Consider the following 27,047-nt stretch of genomic DNA (forward strand, 5'->3'; position numbering starts at 1 on the left):
AGATAACATGCTAACCTAAATTTCAACATGATGTGGGATACCTATAACTTGGTTGATACTACAAAATTATTGGCACTCAACAATTACTACAACTCAACAATGACAACAACTAGACAAAAATTAGCAGAATGAACACAAATGAGTAGGATAACACATCAACCCAAGATGCTCTTGCATTAGACAACCATGGTAGAAAGAAATGATTCTCCTAAATCATTGAGATGTCACAACTTGAGTTGAATCCAACTTAGATTGAGAAATCCATGTATCATCTTCAACTGGTCTATTTTTCCACTTTACGAAATATTCATACTAATCTTTTCCTCTTATGCTTTTACCAACTCTCTAATCCAATACATGTTCAACCTCTTCAATCTACTTCTTAGGATAATCATAAGGTACAAAAACTTCATCATCTAACTCATGATACTTATACAGATCAACAACATTGAATATAGGAGATATATCTATCTCATCATGTAATTCAACTTCATAAGCATTTCAAACCTCTTCAAGATCTTACAAGGTCCAAACTTCTTTATCTTCAGCTTATTGTATGTTCCAATAGGAAATTTTTCTTTCTTCAAAGGAACCATTACCTCATCACCAACTTCAAAAGCATGATACCTTCTAGACTTATCAACATTCTCCTTGTACTTATGATTACTTTGTTCCAACTTCACCTTCACTTCCTTATGCAAACACTCCATAAAATCAGCTAATTCTTCTCCTGCAATAGTTCTCTTCTCTTCACCAACAACATCCCTTAAATCTAATACTCCTCTAGGCTTCATTCTAGTAACAATCTCATAAGGTATTTTACTTGTACTTCTTTTACAGAATCATTATATGCAAACTCAACTTGTGCCAATACCATCTCCCAATTATGCGGTTCATCTCCAAATAAGCATCTTAGCAAGTTACCCAAGCTTCTATTCACAACCTTTGTCTATCCATTAGTCTACAAATGGAATCTAGAACTACTCTTCAACTCAATACCCATCTTCTTCCAAAAAGTTCTCCAAAAATAACCAACAAACTTATTGTCTCTATTAGAAATAATACTTCTTGTTAATCCATGCAATCTAACAATCTCCCTGAAGAAATTTTTAGCAACATGCTTAGCATCAGATATCTTTTTACATTGTATAAAACGAGTCATCTTAGAAAATCTATCCACAACAAAAAATATAGAATCATACTCCTTCAATTTTTTAGGCAATCCAAGAACAAAATCCATACTAATGTCATTCCAAGGTTTCTTAGGAATAAAAATAGGTGTGTACAATCTAGTATTCCAACTTACTCCTTTTGTAGCTTGAGAAACTCCACAACTCTTCACAAATTTCTAAACATCCTTATATATCTGTGACCAATAATACTTCTCCTTCAACAAACTCAATGTCTTATCAATTCCAAAAATGTCTAGCCAATCCACCACTATGCTTTTCCTTAATTAGATTAACTCTCATAGAACTTCTACAGATACAAAACTGAATTCCTTTGAACACCATACCTTCTTGAATAAAATATTCATCATACTTACTGATGTGATCTAATAGATTTGGTGCTCTACACTCTCTCCATGCCTCATAAAAGTCAAGGTCAGTATTATACAACTCTTTCATTTCATCAAAACAAAGAACTTCATCTTTCATTTTAGTCAACAAAGAACATCTTCTACTCAATGGATCAACAATTATGTTAGCAATTCCACTCTTTAGCTTGATCACAAATGTGAAACTTTACAAATACTCAACCCACTTTATATGTCTCTTATTCAATTTATGTTGACTTACCAAGTACTGTAAGGCTTTATGATTAGTATACAACACAACTCCTTAGGAATTAAACAATGTCTCCACTTCTTCAAAGCTTGAACAATAGCATAAAACTATTGATCATACACATAATACTTCCTTTTAGCATCATTCAATTTCTCACTAAAGAAAGCAATAGGCCTTCTTGACTTAAAAAAACTCTTATTGCACTACCGCTTGTATCACATTCAACTTCAAATACCTTATTGAAATCAGCAAAGCCAATATAGGTAACTCAGCAACCTTTTGTTTCAATGTCTCAAAATTCTTATCAGCTCCATGTGTCCACTTGAATTCCTTTTTATCTCCTCTCATTATCTTAGTGATAGCATTACAAACATAACTAAAATTCCTTATAAACTTTCTATAGAAACTAGCCAAACCATGAAATGATCTTACCTCACCCACATTCTTAGGTGTAGGTCATTCCAAAATTACTTTAACCTTCTCAAGATCCATCTTGAAACCATTAGCTAAAATCACAAATCACAAATACACAATATCCTCTTGCATAAAAGAACACTTTTTCAAATTAATTGTCAACTTCTCCTCTTTCAATCTATGCAATACTTCTCTAACATGCTCTAGATGTTCTTCCCTAGTCTTACTAAATATCAAAATGTCATCCAAATAAGTAATCACAAACCTGCCCAAAAATATTTTTAGAACTTCATTCATCAATCTCATGAAAGTACTAGGTGCATTAATCAAACCAAAAGGCATAACCAACCATTCATACAAACCATCTTTTGTCTTGAAAGTAGTTTTCCATTCATCATTGTTGGTCATTTTTGCCTTCCCGCAAGAATCACCGCATTTGAATTTGATGTACTAACATTTACAAGTTTTAAATATTCAAATATTCAAAAGGGGCACAAAATACTTTATGCTCAACCTTGTATATTTCTTCCCTGTGCATTTTAATGTTTCTGCGGGCTCGCAAGTCCCCATCGTCAGATCAAGAAATATCCATGGTCAGCACTATCTCGCTATGGGAAGTTGCACATTATTTTTCCATAGCAACATAGCACCTTTTGGCCATGTGGCCGGTGGGTCCTCCCTTTTCCTTCTTGTTTTTTTCAGCGCCGAATTTTGGTAGATCCCCGAAGGGTGCTATGGTGCTATTGAAAAATTTGCATTAATTCCCATAACGACATAGCACCTCGGCAACACGTAGTAGGGTGGGGCTGAGTGTTATGAAACTGTAGGGATGGTACTAGTTTAGGCCAAGTTGAATACCAGGTGTGCTGAGTTGGTTCGTGGGAACAAAAGTTTTAAGGGCAAAGCGTAGTAATACTACGAGTCTTCACGATCGTCAGATCAGTCCGGATCCACGGTGGGTGCTATCTCACTATGGAAAGCTGTGATGATATTACACATAGTGACATAGCACCATTGTGCCACATGGATCAATGGGGATAGGTCACGCCATGATGAAGATGTCAGGTTGCGCCAGGTGGTTGCTAAGTGTTTCATGGGCCCAGAATTTTGAGGAGGCAAGCACAATATTATGAGGATCTTCCATGATCATTGATCTCATGGAGATCAACGATTGATGCTTTCCTATAAGATGAAACAACAAGGACTTGTTAGATAGGTTGGCACATGGCTAGTTTCTTATTGGTTGGTACACTGATAGGTTGGATCCATTTTGCTCGTCGCCAGATCTCAAAAAATCAACGGTGGGTGCTATCTTGCTATGGAAAGCTGCAAAGATATTACCCATAGTGACATAGTGCTTCTGTGATACGTGGCAGGGTGGGGCCAAGTATTATGAAACTGCCAGTTGGTGCCAGTTAGGACCATGGGGTCTGGCTAGGGTATGAGAAATTAAGGCATTGACGGTTAGTGATCGACGGTTAGTGTAACATCATGGTCAGGATTTTTTTAAAAAAAAGGATGGCGTAGTTAGTAATGAAAGAGGTGGTCAACTTAGGGAAACCTTGCAAGGTGGTAGAAAGGAAAGAAATTATTGGGCTACATGGCTCATTCTAAATGTAGATTTTAGTTGACTCCTTTGACTTTGATGACTCACAGCTAGAAACAAAAGAAATCAAGTTTTACCACGATTTGATCTTTGTGATCAATGCCACCCACTCTAGAATGAATGTTGAACGCAAGTAAAGCACTCCACTACCCCCAGTTGATCCATCGACCTGATCAAGACAATCAATGGTGCCATCTCTATCTTCTTAGGGCCCTCTTTTGACCAAATATTAGATTTCATGTATCTGGATCTGTGCTCAGATCAGATTTTCTTAGGGACTTGATGATAGTAGGTAAGAAGTAATAGAAAAAGAAAATATTTCAATTATACTTGAACTATAAAGGCAAATTTTGTAAATATTGTCCAGGGGACCTTTCTCTGTTTTCTCTGTTATTGCTCTGCAGATTCTCAGTGTAAATTCCCCTGTGCCTCTGAACTACATGATTTTCTGCCTTATCTCTTTCAACCATTGGTATGAAAGTGCAAGAACTCTTTGCCTCTTACTGTTGTTTTGTAGAGATCTATGATCTACATCACTATATCTTCTTGGCCTATGAATGATAATATAAGTGAATCTCTCTTTCCTTGTGTCATTCATCTTGGTCTTCTGATCTGCATGTGATTATTAGATTAAAGCAAGTTTGAATGTGCATATCCTTAGTTTCATTCTAGTTCAATAGTGCATATATGTACAAAGTTTTGGTCCGAACACTCTATTTTGGTGCATCACCTCTTCAGTTTCAGTATCAAGAGCTTTCATTTTTAAAACCTAGAAGAAGAAAGACTAGAATATCTTTATCACCAGTTAGGAGTGCAATAGTAACAAATACACCTACAAGATCTATCTCTACTCCTCCTGCTATTAGATCTCAGCCTAGACTGCCATCAATGCATATCAATAGATCACTTGTCTATATGGCGTTGCCTAGAGCTCATACTTTTGCCACCTTTAATGGTGGGAGCCCTCTCTTATTAGCCCAATGACATGACATACTAGTAGCTGCCCTCAAAAGTATACCAGAGTTTACTAGTGAAACTTTTATGTCTCCCTTAGAACACATTCAAGAGGTTGCAAATGTGTGCAATATCCATGGTATTACAGAGGATGATGTTGCAGTTAGGCTCCTAGCCTCATCCTTGAAAGGAAAAGCACTACAATGGTATAGAGGTTTAGCTCATGGTTCTATAACAGATTGGGATGGATTAGGAGCAGGATTGTGCAAACATTTTGTGGATAAAAGTGACTATTTGTCACTTTTAGAGCAGTTGACTACTATAAAAAGAGCCCCCCATGAATGTATGACTGATTTTAATTATAGATTTCAAAAGACATGGGATAGAATACCTACTTTAGTGAAGCCTACCCTTGGTAATGCCTTCTTGCATTACCTTAGAGCTTTTAATAGTGATATTGCCACTATAATCCAAACTATGGGAGGAGATACCTTGCCTAATGCTTATGACATAGCAATAAAATTAGAGAACATCTTAATACAAGGAGGTAAGCTAGCTCCAAGGCCTCCTATGCCTTTCTTCCCTGATGTTCCAAATCATCAACCAGCAATGGCTCCTCTTCCCAGAACTTCTACATCACAATCCCTTGTCCTAGTCCCTCAAGCTTCCACATCTTCAAATGGGATAGATGAAATCAAATAGATGATGCAATCTCTGATGTAGAACATGGATAAAAGAGAAAAGAACCTAGAGAAAAGATTGAAAGATTATGAGAAGAAGCTGGAGGATAACTCCTCTATGATGCAGAAAGTAAGCAACAAGGTGGTGACTTTAGAAAGATAGCAAGCTCAAGGTATTAAGCCTCATCAATTGCAATATCAAACTCCAAGCAGTGGTAGGCCTCTAAATCCTAATCATTGGAACAATTCTTTTGATCAAAGTAGGCAGGGTGGCCATGCTTCAACCTCAAATGTAAACCAAAGTAGAGCCATAGTCCCTCAAAACAATATGGCTCAAGATCAAGATTTTTGTCCCTCCTATAACTACTCCTATGCCTATTGTATGTATCAAAAGGCTAAATCTTTTGAGGCTTTGACAGTCCAAGAACCTACAACAAAACAATCATACAAGGAGGACCAATTTAAAGATGCCTTAGATATGCAAAGACAAGGTGATTGCTCTTTTATGAATCATTAGATGGAGGAGCATTGTAATGTAAACTAAGATTCTATTGCTCATAACACTAGAAGCAAAAAAAGAGCTATGGAAGATGTTGTCCCTCCTCCTCCCAATTAGGTCTCAACTTCAAATGTGATATCTCATGAGCAAGCAGCAAATAATCAATCAAGTACCTTTCAGTAGCAAAGGCAAAATCATGGCAGAAAGGATGCAAGTGATCCTCAGGTTATTCCATCTCAACCTCATACAATTGCAGCTCCCAAGGCTTCTACCAAAGCACCTACTATGCCATTCAGTGTGGTAGAGCAAATGAAGAAGAAAAATGTGAATATCTCTATGTGGGATGCTATTGCTACTATACCCATGCAAAAGAGGTTACTACAGCAAGAATTGGAAAGAATTGAACCAAAGGATCAGCCACGTAGTATGGAAAGTGCCACAAGCCTAGTACAACCATCAAGGGAGGTGGAAAAAATTAAAAAGGTTAGACCTCCTCCATTCTATGTTTCTCTAATTATAAGGGATAAACTAGTCTACGATTGCATGATTGATTTAGGAGCTAGTAGTTTAGTGATGCCTAGGTGTGTTGTTGATGCTTTGGAGATGAAATATGAGCCCATTGTCAAGGATGTGTTATAGTTGGATGGTAGTACTGTCAAGACTATAGGGATCCTTAAGAATATAGAGATGGCCCTACATGCATGCCCTAGTTGTACTATAACTCAAGATATATCAGCGGCTGAAGTTAAGCCACATTTTGCCATTTTTTTGTCAAGGGACTTCACGGCCCAAATAGGTGGTTACATTTCTCCATCATACCGAGCCCCACACCCCTAACGTCATCAACATGAATTACACTATCCTAGAAGTGGATGAGAATGATATAGTAAGTAGGCATACCACATCCCTACCAGAGATACCTAATTTTCTCTTAGATGAATGGGCTGATGCATATCAATTTGATTCTACATCAGAAACTCTTGAGACAAGCCTCAATACATATTGTATATTGGAGAAAGATGCTCTAGTTCCCAATCTTGTGGGTACTAAAGAAGATATGAGTCAGGGGCTGGTGTGATGATGATTTCTCTTGCACAAGTAAGGTACTACTTCTCCTTTAGGCTCCAATTCAATTGCACTAATAATGTAGCTAAGTATGAATCCTTGATTCAAGGTCTCCTACTTGCTCAAAAAAGAGGAATCCAAGCCTTAAGGGTGTATGGAGATAGTGAGTTGGTGGTTAATCAAGTGAGAAATCAGAATACCACCAAGAATGGTTTGCTCAAGTCTTATAAAAATAGGGTATGGCATTTTCTTGAAGGTTTCAATGCATTTAATATTCAAAGTATCCCTAGAAAGGAAAGTAGATATGTTGATAGACTTGCAGCAATAGGTGCATCTTATGATGTGTTAGGGAATATTGAGGAGGAGAAGAAGTAACAAATTAGAGTGGTACTTAGGCCTGCTATCCCTGATAACAACATCCATTGGCAAGTGTTTGAGTTTGATGAGCAAATTGTGAGCTTCTTGCAAAATGAGGCAAAATTTTCAGAGAGAAATCAGCCAAGACTACAGGATTAGTATGGTGACCAAATCATTAACCTCAGCTCCAACAAGCTGCCTAAAGGTCTCATTACTCTAAAGAGTGTTTTTAATCTTGATGATCAAGCAAGAGGCAAGGCCATGAAACTAGCTGCTGATGAAGATGACTACACTCCAGTCATGATTGCCAATGGAAAGTCCTTAAACATGGGGAAGGTATGTTCTAAAATTGAGCAAGAGATTTTTATTCATCTATGTCAAGAATTTAATGATATATTTGCCTAGACATATGATGATTTAAAGGGTTTTGACCCAAGGTTGTTTCAGCATACCATAGATTTAATTAATGATGTAAAACCAGTAAGACAAAAATAGAGACCAGTGAATCCTAAAATTGAACCCTTGATGAGAAAGGAGCTATCCAAGTTAATTTAGGCCAATATAATTTTTCCCATCAAACACTCATCATGGGTAGCAAACCTTGTCCTTGTTAGGAAGAAGAATGGAGAAATTAGATTGTGTGTGGAATTTAGGAACCTTAACCAAGCTTCCCTTAAAGATCACCATCCTCTCCCTTTTGTGGAGCAGATTTGTCCAAGGTCATTGGTTCAAAGAGATTTTCATTTCTTGATGGATTTTCTAGCTACAATCAAGTGTTGGTTAAAGAGTCTGATAGGTACAAGACTGCATTTACCACTAAATGGGGTACCTATGCTTATTATAAGATGCCATGTGGGCTAACCAATGCAAGTGCTACATTTCAGAAGGCAATGGAGATGGCCTTCAAAAGATTGATTGACAAGTTTGTCTTAGTTTACCTTGATGATATTATAGTGTATTCTAAGAATCCAGAAGATCATTTTGATCATCTAAGACAGGTATTCCTAAGATGTAGAGAGTTTGGGGTTTCCCTTAACCCAAGCAAGTGTGTCTTTGCTACTAACCAAGGAAAATTATTAGGACATATTGTATCTGAGGATGGTTTAACCATTGATCTAGAGAGGACAAAAGCAATACTTTCCATCCCTCTTCCTAAACACAAGAAAGGGCTACAAAGTTTCTTAGGCAGGATAAATTTTGTGAAAAGATTTATTCCAAATCTTTCTACCATGATGAAAACTCTTACAGCTATGCTCAAGAAAGGCATGGTCTTTGCATGGACCAAGGAAGGATAGGATATTTTAAAAGAGATCAAGGCAGCCATAGCCTCGGCCCCTACTCTCATGAATCCAAATTTTGAGAAAGATTTCATCCTTTATACACTAGGTGGTGAGTCAAGCATTTCTATTGTCCTGACTCAAAGAAATGATAAAGGTAATGAGCAGCCCATAGTTTTCTTTAGTGAAGGGCTTAAAGAGTATGAAGATAAGTATAGTTATGTTGAGAAACAAGCCCTTGTAGTCATCAGAGCTTTGAAGAAATTTAGACACCTCCTGTCTCATAACAAGATTCTTTTGTTAGTACCTCACACCAATGTGAAAGAGTTCCTTTTGAGCAAATATATTAGTGATAAAAGAGCTAGTTGGATTACAAGAGTGATGGAATATGATGTTGACATCCAAATCACCAAGCTGGTAAGGGGGAAAGGATTGTGTAAACAGATTCTATCATCTTAGAAAATAGATGAGGGAGCTACTATGATACTAACAGAGCAACAAGAGTTAAGAAATAGCAACCAAAGGAGTTGGATGGGTGATATGATGAATTTCTTATTAGGCAATGGATACCCTCAAGGATTAGACAAAGCTAAAAGGAGACAATATAGATTGCAGTCAATCCCTTATGTCATAATTGATGGTATCCTTTTTAGGAGAGATTTTAATGGAACCTTATTGAGATGTATTGATATAGACCAAGCTAAAAGAATAATCAAAGACCTTCATGATGGTCTTGATGGTGGTCACTTCTCAGCTAGAACAACTGCAATTAAGATCATGAGGGCTAGTTACTTTTGGTCATCCTTGTTCCATGACTATCATAGGTATGTAAGGAAGTGTGAAAAATGTGCTTTCTTCTCTGGCAAACAAAGACTTGCAGCTCTTCCCCTTCATCCTATCTAGATGGATCAACCTTTTGCTCAGTGGGGATTAGATTTCATAGGCCCTATCAATCCTTCTTCCAATTCTAGTCACAAGTGGATTCTAGCTGCTATAGATTACTTCACCAGATGCACAAAGGCAATTGCATTGAAGGATGCCATAGAATCTTCAATTGTGGAATTCCTTGATGGAATTATGACCAGGTTTGGTGCCCCTTCAACCATTATTTCAGATAATGCAAAGTCATTTATAGGAGCTCAGATCTGTGGATGGGTAGTTGACCACAACATTTACTTGAGCACATCATCAAACTACTATCCTCAAGGTAATGGCCTGGCTAAGTCATCCAACAAGAACCTAATCAAAATCATAAAGAGAACAATTGAGGATAACCAAAGGTGTTGGCATGAAAATTTAAGGACAACTTTGTGGGCTGATAGGATAACACCTAAAAGATCAATAGGGAACTCACCATTCATGTTGGTATATTGTAGAGAGGCAAGGCTCTCAATTTAATTGGAATTCCTAGCCCTGGAGTTAGCTCATCAATTGGAACTAATTGAAGATGATGTCATGATAGTGAGAATGGAAGAACTGATGGAGCTGGGAGAGAAAATAAATTAGGCCATGTAGACCCTAGAGACACATCAATAGTAGGTGAAGAGGAGTTTCAACAAAAAGGCTAGGGTTAGGACTTTCAGAGAAGGTGATTTAGTTTTGAAATGGGATGCAGATAGGGTGAAACCAGGGAGGCACTCAAAATTTGACACACTATGGAGTGGTCCCTATTTGATTGAAAGTTGTAACTAGGCCAATGCTTTCCAGTTAAGCAACCCTAATGGTGAGATTCTACCTATCCCAGTCAATGGGATCTATCTCAAGCCATGTTTTTGAGCATTTGAGATTCCATGTACATAGTTAGCTTAGTTTCATTTCTAGTTTTTTCCCTACTTTTCCAAGAAGTGCACGAGCACAGGATTGTCTCTGTGAGACAAAAAGTTTAGAAATTTTGAAGGTTGTAGAAGGAGGTTTTGGTCTTTGGTTCCAGTTGCAGAAATAGGGGTTTTAGGATTTTCCTATCAGAGGTAGGGTTAGGGTTTCATAGTATACACAAGATCCACATCTTTTTGACTTTGTAGCCCAATAGATACATGAGGTCACTGGTTTACACATAGTTGGCTTGCGTCCCCTCTGAGTCACCAGATTTGTTGGTCATTTTTGCCTTCCTACTAGAATCACTACATTTGAATTTGATGTAGTAATGTTTACAAGTTTTAAATGTTCAAATATTCAAAAGGCGCACAAAATAATTTATGCTCAACCTTGTATATTTCTTCCCTAGGCATTTTAATGTTTTTGCAGGCCTGCAAGTCCCCATCATCGGATCAAGAAATATCTATGGTCGGTGCTATCTCTCTATGGGAAGTTGCACGTTGTTTTGCCATAGTGACATAGCAGCTTTTGGTCACATGGCTAGTGAGTCCTGCCTTTTCCTAATTTTTTTCGGCCCTAAATTTTGGTAGATCCCTGGAGGGTGCTATGGCGCTATCGAAAAATTTACATTTTTTCCCATAATGACATAGCACCTTGGCAACACATGGTAGGGTGGGGCTAAGTGTTATGAAACCATACGGATGGTACCAATTCGAGCCTAGTTGGATGCCACGTATGCTGAGTTGGTTCATGGACCAAGAAGTTTTAAGGGCAAAGCATAGTAATACGGCGAGTCTTCACGATCGTCAGATCAATCCGGATCCATGGTGGGCACTATCTCACTATGGAAAGCTACAAGGATATTACGCATAGCGACATAGCACCATTGTTCCATGTGGATTAGTGGGGCTAGGTCACATCATGATGAAGATGCTAGGTCACACTAGGTGGTTGCCAAGTGTTTCATGGGCCTAGAATTTTGAGGAGGCAAGCGCAGTATTATGAGGATCTTCCACAATCATTGATCTCGTGGAGATCAACGATTGGCACTTTCTTGTAAGATCAAACTACAAGGAATTGTCAAATAGGTTGGTACGTGGCCAATTTCTTATTGGTTGGTACACTGATAGGTCAGATCCATTTTCCTCACTGCCAGTTCTCAAAAAATCAATGGTGGGCACTATCTCACTATGGAAAGTTGCAAAGATATTACCCATAGCAACATAGTGCCTCGATGATGTGTGGCAAGGTGGGGCCAAGTATTATGAAACTACCGGTTGGTGCCAGTTAGAACCATGAGGTCTTGCCAGGGTATGAGTAATTAAGGCATTGACGGTTAGCGGCCAGCAGTTAGTATAATGTCACGGTCAGGATTTAAAAAAAAAAGGATGGCACAATTAGTAATGAAAGAGGTGGTCAACTCGGGGAAACCTTGCGAGGTGGCAGAAAGGAAAGAAATTATTGGCCCAGGTGGCTCATAGTAAATGTAGATTTTAGTTGACTCCTTTGACTCTGATGACTCATGGATAGAAACAAAAGAAATCAAATTTTTTCGTGTGATTTGATCTCTATGATCAATGCCACCCACTCTAGAATGAATGTTGAATGCAAGTAAAGCACTCCACCACCCCCTAGTTGATCCATCTACCTAATTAAGACAATAAATGACATCATCTTTATCTTCTTAGGGCCCTCTTTTGGCCAAATATCAGATTTCATGTATCTAGATCTGTGCTAATATCAAATTTTCTTAGGGACTTGATGACAGTAGGTAAGAAGTAATGGAAAAAGAAAATATTTCAATTATGCCTGAACTATAAAGGCAAATTTTATAAATATTGTCTAGGGGACCTTTCTCTATTTTCTCTGTTATTGCTCTACAGATTCTCAATGTAAATTCCCCTGTGCCTTTGAACTACATGATTTTCTGCCTTATCTCTTTCAGCCATTGGTATGAAAGTGCAAGAACTCTTTGCCTCTTACTGGTGTTTTGTAGAGATCTATGATTTGCATGACTGTATCTCCTTGGCCTATGAATGATATAATAAGTGAATCTATCTTTCCTTGTGTCATTTGTCTTGGTCTTTTGATCTACATGTGATTATTAGATTAAAGCAAGTCTAAATGTGTATATCCTTAGTTTCATTTCAGTTCAATAGTGCATATATGGGAAAAGTTTTGGTCCGAACACTCTATTTTGGTGCATCACCTCTTTAGATTAGATTAGGTAGATTTACTTGCATGCTCTTCTTCTCCCTTTTCCTCTCCAAGAGTAGTTAGGTAATCCCTGATAGTAAGAGGAAGCTGGCCTTCTCCGGAGGCTCAACCTCATAGTTCAAGTCCCATAGCTTAGAGGCTGTTTCCATGTTTCACTAGGTTGTCCTCGTTCATAGGCTTTGGACAAGGGTGCAAACCTCAGTGACAACAATCACCTTCTCTAATTTTGATCTGATGATAGCCACTCTTCAAATCAATCTTGGTAAAATGCTTTGCTCCACTCAAACAATCCATTATGTCATTCATCCTCGGCATAGGAAACCTATATTTCATAGTGATCTTGTTAATAGCTGTAGAATCAATATACATCCTCCATTCTCCATTCTTTTTAGGTGCCAATATAGTAGGTACAACACATGGACTCAAACATTCTCTAATCAAACCTTGCTACAACAATTCATGCACTTGTCTATTAAGTTCTTCATTATCTATAGGTGTCAATCTATATGGTTCTTTTTTCAGAAAACTAGCTCCAAGAATTAGATCCGTACAATGACTTATACTCCTTACTAGTAGTAAACCATGAAGTATATCCTTAGCAACAATCTCTTTATACTCATTAAGCAATTCTGTAATTTTCACTAGCATTCGGTCAACACTACCAGTTTCTACTATTACTAGATCATTACCAAAGCTTAGTCCTCTAGGAATTATGGCAAAACATATTTGATTCTTCTTTACTTCTTTTTCAAATTGCTTTCCATTAATCATGTAAACTTGAATAGTAGTACAATTAACCTCATTTGGACTTTCAATCAAAGGCAACAATATTTTCTTTCTCCCATTCACCCAAAGAGTATATTGATTCAATCTTCCATCATGTATAACATATCTATCATATTGCCAAGGTCTATCCAACAGAATATGACAATAATCCATAGGCATAATATCACACAAAACTTTATCAAAATAATTTCCAATCTTGAACTTCACAACACATTGCTCACTTACCAATATCTTATGCTCATCTTTAATCCATGAAATATGATAGGGTTTAGGATGCTTCAGCCTTTGTAACTACAAAGTTGTAACCAGTTCTTCTGATGCCAAATTTGTAGAACTTCCACTATCAATGATCACCTTACAACATTTTCTATCCATCTTACACTTGGTCTTGAAAAGACTTCTCCTTATCACAGGTTCCTTGTCACTTCCCTTATTACATAGGGTTCTTCTCACCATCAAATTTTCTCTAGCCTTAGGCTCACTAGGTGAACTCTCAATGTCCCCTTGAATCACAATATTTCTATTACTTTTTCTACTTTCAAAAGATCTATGCCCTTCTTTACAACATTTGAAACAATTACCATGAAAACCACCTCTAGAATAAGAATTACCTCTTCCTTGGTAAGAGCTAGTACCTCTTTGGTATGAACTACCACCTTTCCACTCAGTCTTTTCTTTGTCAGCATTCTTCCATTCTGATTTTCCCTTATCTTGCATTGAACTTTCAAATGTACCACCTTCTCCATAAGATCTACACTACCTCTCTAGAATCTACCACCTCTACCTCTTTGTCTTTGTTCATGCTTCTTTGCCAAGATCTCCTTAGCTTTCAAGGCATATCGACATGCTTCTTTCACACTTTCCAATTTCACAAAACTTAATTTATCCTAGATTCCAAATTTCAATCCATTTAGATATCTTGTAATTTTCTCAACATCATCATCCACATGTCCAGATCTAATGTTCAATCTATAGAATTCCTCAATATACTCCTTCACAGTCATGTCTCTTTGCCTCAAATTTTGCATCTTTCTCAACAAGCTAAATTGGTAATTAGCAGGAAGGAATTTATTCTTTACCTTGTTCACCATCTTCACCCAAGTTTTAATCTTTTACTTTCCTCTCCTTTTTTCATCAGTTTGCAAATGTTCCCACCACAATGAAGCATGGCCTTTCAACCTAGTAACTACAAGTTTCACCTTCCTATTATTTTTAGTGTTTTCATACTCAAAGAATTTCTCCATATTAAAGATCCAATCTAGTAAAACATTGTTGTCCAATTTTCCATCATAAGGAACAACTTCTACATCAAGTTTTGAATGTTCCCTATACAATACTCTCAACAATATTTCTTAATCTTGATATTCTTCAGGTTCTAGATTAGGGTTTGGTGTCACTGCTTCATCATCAATCACATCATCAAGATGTGCTCCTTTGCTTTGGGCTATCTCCTTAGCATCTAATCTGGCCACAATTTGTCTTAATACATCCAATACAACATTATCAACATTTCCTCTACCATGAACCATCTTTACAAATTAGGTTCCTACAAAATCGTAACACTCTACAAGTTATAGGTCAAATCTATAGATCTACAACCCTTCAACCAAATTCAAATCAAGATTCTACATGATCCAATCTCCACAAGGATGAACCACAAGCTCTGATACCACCTAATGCAAGGAGGAAAAGAAGAACTAGGGCCAAAGGCACACCCAATAGTCAAAACCACCTTGTAGAGTTAACACAATAGAAGAAAACACACAAAGAGAACAACACCACATAGAGAGAATAAAAAACTTGTATTGGTTCATCAAGTAATAAAAATACATGCCTAGCTGTGAGGCCTTCTGGGTTATGGCCAGACATAAAATACATTCAAGATCCATGATCTAGCTTCAATTGACACTTCCAGACACATATGCAACAAACTTTTGAAACCCTTTTTGTTCTTCTCCAAATTCTCTCTAACTCCTCTTACCTCTAACCTAAGCCTAAGCACCCTACTTATACTAGCTAAAATGGCTTACAAAAGATTCTAGAACATTACATAATAGAAAGGATAACCTAAATATGTTTTACACACATCCTAAGACAAGATCCTATCATTAAACTCATGATTAGAATTAAACATGAAAGTTGGCTCCCAAAACATAGACAACTTAGCAAAAGAAGGAACTGAGTGTTAGCAAATAATCGGCTCACTCGACACATGAAGGAACACTCAGTCAATGCTACATAACTCAACACACACTAGATAACTTGTTCAATATTGCAAAGTGAGATGGGATAACATGCTAACCCAAATGTTAACATGACATGGGATAACTACGACTTGGTTGATACTGCAAAATTACTACCACTTGGTAATTTTTACAACTCAGCAATGACTACAACTCTACAACAATTGGTAGAATGAACACAAATAAGTGGGATAACATGTCAACCTAGGATGCTCCTACATCAAGAAGAGTGAAGAAGGAATAACCCTTTTCGTAAGAAGAGAGAAATATGGTAAGAAAATCATTAAGTGATGGACTTGTGATGAATATGGTCATTATGCATCTAAATGTTCTAAAAGAGAGAAAAAGTTTAGAGAAAAATTTAAGCCTAGAAGAGATAAGGATAAAAAATATTTATATGCTAATGAGGATGAAGAATCTAATGAAAAAGATCAGAGAGAAAGTGATGATGAATTAGGATTTGTGGCTATTAAGGAAGATAATCTTCATAAAGAAATTAGAGAAGAGAGAGCTCTAGTTATCCAAGTTGAGAAGAAATCAAATTGGATAATTGATAGTGGATTTTTACATCACATGACTAGTGATTTGAACAAATTTGTCAAGTTCAAAAATCATTATGGAGGTATTGTTAGGGTTGGTAACAATGCAGTCTGTCATATATAAGGGATTGGATCTATTACTCTTGATGGTAAAACTAGCACTGATGATGTTTACTTTGTTGATGGTTTGAAACATAATTTGTTAAGTGTTGGATAGTTGGTAGATAAGGGATAGTTGTTGTAGTTCACAAAGAAGACTTGCATTACCAAAGATAAAGATGGTAAGCTGATTGGTACTAGAACTAGATCCAAAGGTAATGTATTCTAGTTGAATCCTATTGGAAAAACATACTTTCTTACAAAGGTTGATGATAGTTGGTTATGGCACAAAAGGTTTTTTCATATAAACTTTGATAATATTGTGAAGATTAGTAGTACATTTGCAGTGAGAGATTTGCTTAAGATTATTAAGCCCACTAATGTTATCTAAAAGGAATGTATTTTGGCTAAATAGAGGAAAGTGTCTATTCCTAATAAGAAGTTCTCTACTACAGAGAAACTAGAGATTGTTCATATAGATCTAAGTGGTCCTACAAAACTAGAGGATTCTATGGTGAAAAGTTCTTCATGATTTTTGTTGATGATTTCACTAGGATGATGTGGGTAGAATTTCTTAAAGAGAAGTTTGAAGCTTTTCAGAAATTCAAGATATTTAAGAATAGAATTAAAAATGAATCTAGTGTGAAGATTACATGTTTAAAATTAGATAAAGGAGGAGATTTCACCTATAGAGAGTGAAATATGTTCTGTGAAGAAAACTATCTTCACCTAGAACACCTAAACAAAATGGGATTATTGAAAAAAGGAACAAGTCAGTAGCAAAAGCAGAAAGAGTGATGTTATTTGAGAATGATGTCTCAAAGACATTTTGGAGAGAAGCAACTAACACTGCAGTATACACTCTAAATAGAGTATAGATCAGGAAAGGTATGAGCAAGACACATTATGAGTTATGGTTTGGTCACTCACAATCAGTCAATTATTTCAAAATATTTGTAAGTAAGTGTTACATAAAGAGAGATGATTATATTGGTAAGTTTGATCCTAGAAGTGATGAAGGTATGTTTCTTGGTTACTCATTGAAAAGTAAAGCCTATAGATGTTTAAACTATAGAATTAAGACAATAGTTGAGTGTGAAAATGTAGGGATTGATGAAAAGTTTGGTACTAAAGAGAAGGTGGTAGATTCTAATTTTGATGAAGAAGAGGATAATTGTGGAATTGTTAGATAGAATGTTGAATTTATTTTTGAGACTAACAATGACTTGCATAATGATGTATTTTTTGAGCATAGAGAAGAACAAATATTTAAACCTAGACAAGAGATAAGTGTTGAGATGTCAACTCCTACTTCCAACAAAAACATGATAAAGAATCACCTTCTAGAGTAGATAATTGGGAGCAAGGATAAAGGTGTCATGACAAGGAATAGAATGGATGAGGAATAATGTCTACTTTCTCAAGTGGAACCTAAGAGCACAGATGAGGCATGTAAGGATGATCAATAGATGATAGCAATGAAAGAAGAACTAGATAAGATTGTGAAGAATGAGACATGGGAATTAGTTCTTAGAATTAAAGAAAAAAATGTTATAGGGACTAAGTGGGTATTCAAAAATAAGATGAATGAGCAAGGATAAGTTGTGAGAAAAAAGGCCAAACTTATTTGCTAAGGTTACTCAGCAAGAAGGCATAGATTATGAAGAGACATATGCACTTGTGGAAAGAATGGAAGCAATAAGATTGTTCTTGGCTTATGCAACAAGTAATAATTTCAAGGTTTATCAAATGGATGTCAAGTCATCTTTTTTGAATGGAGAACTTGAAGAAGAAGTCTACATTGAGCAACTTGATGGATTCCCTCTGACAGAGGATAAATATTTTGTATGCGGACTAAATAAAGCATTGTATGGTCTGAAGCAAGCACTTAGAACCTAGTATGCAAGGTTGGATAGGTATTTTCCTAATCTTGGATTTATCAAAGGTACAGTAGATGGTAATTTGTATTTAAGAAAAAATGATGATGGCTTATTTATCATTGTAATGTTTGTGGATGACTTAATATTTGGAGGAAATGATAAAGAAAGTGCTAATTTTGTTGAAGAAATGAAAAATAATCTAAAATGAGCATGATAGGAGAAATGAAGTTTTTCCTAAGATTGTAGATTATGTAGAACACAGATGGGATATTTATTTCACAAACCAAGTGTCTAAAAGATTTGTTGAAAATATTTGGTTTAGAAAGTTGCAAATCTATTGGTACACCCATGATAAGTGGTCACAAGTTATGTAGTAAAGATGAAACACCTATAGTTGAGAAAAATAAATAAATATCTATGATTGGAGGATTGCAATATACGACTCACACTAGACCAGATATAGAAAATACAATTGGAATTGTGGCAAGCTTCTAAGCTGATCCAAAAGAGTATCATTATTTAGTTGTAAAAATGATATTTAGATATTTTAACGGTACATCTGATTATGAAATTTGGTATGATAGATCAAGTGATTTCACCTTGTGTGCATGCACTGATGCAGATTGGGTAGGTAGTATGGATGACAAAAATAGCATTAACGGTGGAGCATTCTTTCTTGGAGGAAGATTGGTTTCTTGGTTGAGAAAGAAACATGATTGTATATATCAGAGTACAATTGAGGTAGAGTATGTTGCAGTAGCAAATAACTATAATCAATTTATGTGGATGAAACAGATGTTGAAGGATATTGGGATTGAGTTTACAAAAACTATTATCATTTATTGTGATAATGCAAGTAAAGTAAGTATGTCTAAGAATCTATTATTTCATGCTAAGATAAAGCACATATTCATTAAGTACCATGTTTTGAGAGACAAAGCAGTAGATAAAGAGATAAGGTTGGAATATGTAAGCACTAAATATTAGATTGTAGATATATTTACAAATCCTTTGCCTAAAGATACTTTTGAGTAGCTAAGAGGTATGTTAGGGGTTATGCCCCTACCTACTTTAGAGTAAATGATGCAATAGTGCATCAGTCTAATGGTTAGACTGAACTAAATATTGATGATTCCTGAATGGGAGAGTATCTAGTGTGTATTGAGTCATAAAGGAATCTTGGTAATTAGTATTGAACAATTTCTTTGGAGACTTGAGCTAGTTGATGATTTGAGCAGCTAATTAATAATTGGTATGTAATAATTGGTATTGTGATTGACATGTTTGACATTGATGTCAATGGGGGGGAAAATGTACATGAAAACATATTGAGAGAATGTACATAAGCAATGGGAAGAGAAGAACCTATTGAGATGGCAATGGGGGAGAATTATCTCTTTAGGGAGATTTAGAAAGATTCATGTAACTGTGTAGTCAAAAATGTAAATGCGTAGAAGGAAATGTAGGTGCACAGATGTGGCCAAAAATTATTGTAAGTTTTTTACTATGAACAACTATTTTCGATACTAAATGAAGAAGAAGAAGAGTACAATGTTCTAGAGGATTTCAGATTGATGAAGAGGATTTGAGAAGATGTCAGTAGTAGAGTACGGTTTGGTATTCTTGGAACTTAGATGATTTTCATCTATGTTTCCATCAATACCAAGGGGGAAGATTGTTAGCACAAGTGTTGATGATACTACATTGGGGGAGTATCCCAAGCATTGAAGAGTATTGATATGTTGCATTCATAACTGTATTTGTCATTGATGTCAACATAGTAGTAATTCTGTTAAGATTGGAAGAATAGAATTCAATAATCTTAGTATGCATAGAAATTGAGGAAGTTTTAGATGATGCACAGTGTTGTACATGTTTCTAAGGTTGTCCTGATGATGTGGTTAAGAGGACTAAGTCTAATTCAATGATGTACAGAAGTTACACTTGATTTACTAAAAGTAGTACAGAAATAGAGCTTGTGTTTGCCAATTTATGATGTTTGCATTATATCTTTTAGCCAAAGATATAATGAGGTGATGCATAGTTAGTAAGAGATAGAATACAATCAGGTGATGAAGTCAGCACATGTGCAAGATGTGGTTTCACACATGTGAATTTTTGTATATATTGTGAGCTGACAATGCTATTATAATTGTGAATTAATTAACTATCTTATTTTAATTAATTAGGAAAGCCTCAAGGCCAACTCAAGGAATTATTATTAAGATATAGTATAGAAAAAATTTATTTTCCTTGTTTATGGTGTGATCTTGATTTAGAGGATCAAGTAGAATGTGAAGTATTAGTGCATAGTGTGAGGAGTAGAATGCTTACTAAATGTATATAAGCAATCCAAGGCATCATTGGATGTGCAATATGATATCTGGTTACAAGATATGAAGGAGAAAAATTCAAGTTGATAGGAGAAAGATAGAGGAAGAAGTACATTTTAGTTCTATTACAGAGATCATTTAGACAATGGGTTCTTTGATCTTAACCTTGAAGTTGTTTGGGCAGTGTGTCCAACTGTCTTCCACAACTCCTAACAGGGTTGGAATCTCCTAAAAGCGATTCAAAGTCTCCTAATAGGGACTCATATGTACTAAATGTTGTAACAAAATCCTAACAGGGTCTATCCTCTAATAAGGAATATTTATATTAGTACATCATCTTGTGGGTACCATCCCGAATGAGTTTTTCCCTCTGATCAAGGGTTTCCCTAGTTAACATATATAGTGTTAATTGTGTATGAGTATCTTGTTGTGGTTTCAGTTAACATTACTCATATGGTTAAGATTTTTTAAAGTAAATGATTGTGATAATAGTTGTATAACTTATTCACACACACACCCCCCCCCCCCCCCCCCCCAAAAAAAAAAAATAATTTTATATTAGTGGACTATATATTCCAAAAATACTCATATGGTTAAGATTTTTAAAGTAAATGATTGTGATAATATTTGTAAAATACAAAGATCATTTGGAAAATGGGTTCTTTGATATACTTTAAACAATCTTAACCATATGAGTAATGTTAGAATATATAGTCCATTTATATATCTGAGAAGGGGGGTGAATTAGATATAAAATTATTATCACAATCATTTACTTTAAACAATCTTAACTCTATGAGTAATTTTAACTAAAACCACAACAAGATACTCATACAAAATTAACACCAGATATGTTAGGAAACCCTTGATTAGAGGGAAAACCCTAGTGGGGATGGTACCCACAAGATGATGTACTAATATAAATATTCCTTGTTAGAGGATAGACTTGTTAGGATTTTTTTACAACATTCAGTACATATGAGTCCCTATTACAAGGCTTTGAATCTATTTTAGGAGATTCCAACCCTATTAGGAGCTATGGAATATAGCTGGACCCACTGCCAAACAACTTCAAGGTTAAGATCAAAGAATCCATTGTCCGAATGATCTAGGTTAAGATCAAAGAACCCTAGTGGGTACCATCCCCACCAGGCTTTTCCCCCTAATCAGGGGTTTCCCTAATTAACATAGATGATGTTGATTATGTATGAGTATCTTGTTGTGGTTTTAGTTAACATTACTCATATGGTAAAGATTGTTTAACGTAAATGAATATTCTAATAGAATGCTGACACACAACATACATCCAAATAAGCAAGTAAAATCACATTCTCAAGCCGTATACTCTCAGTTAACATCTAGCCAACATTAAATCACCCTTCTTAGAAGTAGTTAAGAGCAATTGAAACCAAAGAGGTTAACAACTAGTAGCAAGAATAAATAATCGTTTAACAAGTACATATTTTTATCAACTTTATATCTATTAACAAACACTCTAGTATGTTCTTTGCAATGTTATCCCTTGCACATACTACCAGTGGTTTGAAATGGACATGCCACAATACATGACTGGGCAATAGTAAAATACATTCACAATATTCACCATGAAACATAATGAAAAGTCCCAAGTGGGGGAATTATCAATTCCAATAGTAAATCTCAAAAATGTGCATAGTTCAACAACAAATCAAGTGTGACAATAGTCACAAAGAGAGTGATAGAGAAATTTGATGACTAGTCCAAGCAAGGAAAATACCAAAAACCAATGCTAGCCAAACAACATGAGGAAAGTACCTTCGACCAAATAAAATAAGGAATCAATTAGATTACATTACAAGTGATGATAGAGAATAGTTACACAAGAGGGATAAATTGCCACACAATGCTAAGGAATACACCATCCTAGCAATGTTAGAGGACACAATCACACACATCACAAAGTATACCATCAATGACCTCATGCATATGCATCACTACTATTTCCTTAATTATTTTTCATGCAATGCAACATAATGATATACAACAATTTTACTAAAACTATTCGCAAGCTTATGAAATAAGCAATTTGGGAATGTAAGTAATTAACCCAAATGATCTTAATGCAACAACTACTTCTCTTTCAAATATTTACAATATACACTCACGTATTTTAACAAAAAAGGAATTATTTCATTATACTATAATGAATTAATAGTGAATTACAATTGCATTCATTTCTTTTCTTTCCATAGGATAATACAAGGAAAATAACGCACCATACTTAACAATGAGAAACAAATGAGGAATTCAATGCCTACACATGGACACTAATCAATGGCTCCATTTAAGAGGGTCATTCAAGAAACTAGCTATGCTAAGGCACATCAATTCCATCTACATAACAAGGAAAGAAAAACTAACTTCCCTCACCTTACTCAAGTCACATCTACTAGATAAGAAAGTTCATCCCAAGTAGGTACCTAAGCAACAAGAAATTACGAGCTCACAAGGAGACACTTGCACTCATACAATCACAACATCAAACATGAGGGAAACACAAAAATAGAGTTCCCAATGTTTGAACATGGGCTCTGATACTAGATGTAATGCCCCATCTAGAGATCCTTGGAACAAGGATAAATAAAAGCCAATACAATTTTTTTAAAGTAACAAGCATGGATCCTAACAACATCAACATGCAACCAATCAAAAGATTGCAATGGAAGACATAACCAAACAACCCAAGCTACCAATGATCTCCAAGTGTCACTACTTACCATATGTTTAAAAACCAACTATGAAAGTTAAACAAACAAAAAACCCAAAATCTTTGAGCTTTCAAGACCTAGGAATAGGCCCAACCCAATAGGGTGTCTAAAACACCCTTCAAATCTCAACCAACAAGTCTAGAAATACCTATTGTTTTCCCAAGAAGATTTTTGAACAAAACTTGTACCATACTTTTTACTATAGCCAGGTGATACTATTCTAGTATCACACAATACTTCTTACAACTACTATGCAATACTTTCTAGTATTGTATGATAAACTTTACTATTATTGTATGATAATTTACTAATGTCGCATGATAGAACTTTCTACTTCCATGCAATACTTTCTACTAGCACACTATATTTCTTCCTATAGTCATGTAATACTTTTCCAATATCACCTAATGTTAAACCAATGTTGCCCAAGTTTACAAAGAAAAAGCCTGATGACAATTCTAGAAGGAAGATAGAGTTAGAACCTCCACACTGGGGAGTACTAGAACCACTTTAGTCAAGGTGCAAACACTCAAAAGCATAGAGGAGATCAAATTCATCTAACATATAATCCACAACATCAAATCCATAGCATCTAATGTGATCATGTAGAAAGCATTATTGCAATGAACATACATGTGCATAAATAAAATATCACAAGAAGGAAAGCACCAACAAGGAAGCCAAACTAAAAACAACTGCACTCTTTTCCTCCCATCCATAATAGCATCATGAGACCTCAAAGTCCCTAGCAATCCCCTAAGTATGAATCTCAAATTGCTAACAAGATAGTTGGAGTTGTATCATAAGATCATTCTTACCAATACTATCGATAACAACATAAGGGAAAAATGCATCCAAACATGCTAATCTATTAATAACAACAGTAATCCAAGTAGTGGTAAGAAATCTCATGTAGAAATATGATAAAACATGATAAAGGAAAGCATCAAGTAATATCATAATCATCATCTAAATATGATATCAAATGAAACCGATGTAAAACATAAATCACAAGAGAACATACTCTGAATACACCAAAGTACCAAGTGAATATTCAACATTCACCTCAAACTGGAAATAGACCATCTCTATACACTGGTCCCCAACAATGGTATAGGTAGCTATACCTTCCAACCACATCGAACCCATAGGCCCACTCACACTGTGCTAATGGAGATAATTATTTGACCACAATCACAGAAGACAATCACCCATGGCTAACACACATGCCAATCAAGAACATGATACAAAAGTCTATATGATCCAAAAGATAATGTAGTATTGGTCAGATCCAATAAGGATAACTATGCAAGGACTCCAATGGAGTGTCATTACTTTCCATCGGGTAACACAAGTACTTCTAGCCTTGATCAACTCCCTCAAGAGGCTAGATTCAAAATGTATCTTTGATCAACTACCATAGGAAGCCAAATACTATGCCTTTGATCAAATCCCTCAAGAGGCCAAATACACACACCTTTGATCAACTCCCTTAGGAGGCTAGTTGTTCCTTAATCTTATCTTTCATTAAGTTTATTTCTTTTGTATTTGTTAATTTTGGTTATCACTTATTAAAAGCCTCTTCATGTTACCTTGTTAGCCACTTCCAAGATGGGGTACACAAGAGAAGCCACTCCACATATCTACACTATATACCCATGCTCATTACATGATGAGTGCCCAAAGGAAATACAATATCCCAACCCAACCCCCAAATCAACAATCCCTCAAATGGCCTATATTCAGGAGTTTGGGTCTCGCGAGATCTCGTCAAATGCACATGCTCATGTGTGGGCACCACCAACTACACAAAATAATCAAGTAACCAATATAAGGGTTGGATATGAGAAATGCAAAAATCAAACAAGTATAACAATCTCACTCAACCCACCTATATCTAAGAGTTTGGATTCTACACAAATCCCAATGATGCAACAAAACCAAACATCATGAACTCACTCAATTGACCTAAATCTGGGAGTATGGATCATACACGAATCCTAGTGTCCATGAAATAACAAGAAAACATGGAATACAATCCATTTTTCACCATACAAGGAGAGAATGCCAAAATCCCAACAAAATATGGGTGGCACGTAAACTAGGGCAAAAACCACAAATACCCAAAAATCTTGAAATTAAAACTCATTATGTCATTGGGCACACAAGTCACAAATATCAAATAAAATATGGTGTCAAAGTCTGTATGCAAAAATAGCTAGCATAATGACAAAAAACCCCTAAACCTTCAAGCCCAAAAAGCTATAAACACTCATACCTATCCAACCGGGTAGAGATAGCATGTAGAAATAGAGGGGAACACTAGTTCTCAGCCTCCAAATAGTTCAATACCAGCAAAAGACTCCAAAATAGAGTGGAATGATTAAAATGGGAGAGCCTTATCTCACAACCAAAGGGGCTAAAACAAGAATGCTCGTGATAAAATAATTGTTCCATGGCCACCCTTGAAAGTCTTAGCAAATGAAGGTCTCCCCAAGCTACCCAAAAAGCTCAACCTTGTGATGATACCACACCCATAGCTCCTACCACAAATAAAATAGTAAATCCTTCAGAGAGGGTTTTGGAATTTTGTCTCTAAATTCCTATTTTGCAAGTGAGAAGTGACGAATAATCCCCTTTTGGGATATATATTCACTTTAAAAAGTGAATTTATGAAATTAGCTAGCCCACTAAAATAACCCTTTCTCAACCGAGACAAAATTAGGTAATCTCAGTTAATTGGAATTCAACTATGAAAAAGTTGTCAGCAATTAAAGTAATTAAATCAAATACAAAATTCCCATAAACTATTAAATTGCAATATTCCTTAATAAATTTCACGACAAATGTGAACCTCTAAATACACAGACACACTCATGGGTCTAATCACATAATGCAAATGAAATTTGGCTTTACTAAATAGCTAGAGGGTTTAATTACTAATTAAACAAGATACATCATCCATACAAGAATGACATTTGCTAGTTTTAAAAAAAGCCAAATCACCAACTCCATGAGCCACTATTGGGGATATTAATCCTACATACTAAAAAACACGATCAAGTGCAATTGCATATAATAATAAAGTGGAAGTGAAATGCATTAAATCATGTAAATAACCATTTATTTAATCACATTAAAAAAATCTATTTAAATCGTTCAATTGCACAATAGTAAGAGACTACTACAAGAATGATGTAAATATTTGTAGTACAATAACATCACAAGAAAGATCATCAAGGTTGCATCCATCAAGATGACTTATAGAAACCCATTGGGAGAGGCACTATGAATAGAAATCATCTACTTTTGAAAGTCTTTGTGCCCCAATGGTAATGATTTCTCTTATAAATTAGACAAACAAGACATAGAGCTAAACTAGTACACTTTCAATTAGCCTTTGAGTTGGTGTTCATTTATTAGTATCACCATTTCTAGCTACTAGATAGAAGTATAGTTAGAGATTTCATCTTGCCCATTACTTGCTTTGTAGGTAAGTGGATTCTTTTTAAAATTTAAGAGGAAAGAATATTGGTAACACCCCTTATGAATCTCTCAATTTATATCTTACCTTGAGTTGATCCAAGGAATGAGAGAAGGGGGAGCCTTCTATTTAAGGTAGAAGAGACTTTCTCTCATACGTTGTAGCTAGTCATCTTGTTTTGCAATTGGATTTTTACAAAACTGTTGGTTGCAAAATACCCACCCAACATACTATAGATATTTTAGAAGAGCAATACATGTAAAAT

Source organism: Cupressus sempervirens, chromosome 7, assembly GCF_028749045.1.
Source record: "Cupressus sempervirens isolate cs-2001-9-10 chromosome 7, ASM2874904v1, whole genome shotgun sequence".
Classification (NCBI taxonomy): domain Eukaryota; kingdom Viridiplantae; phylum Streptophyta; class Pinopsida; order Cupressales; family Cupressaceae; genus Cupressus; species Cupressus sempervirens.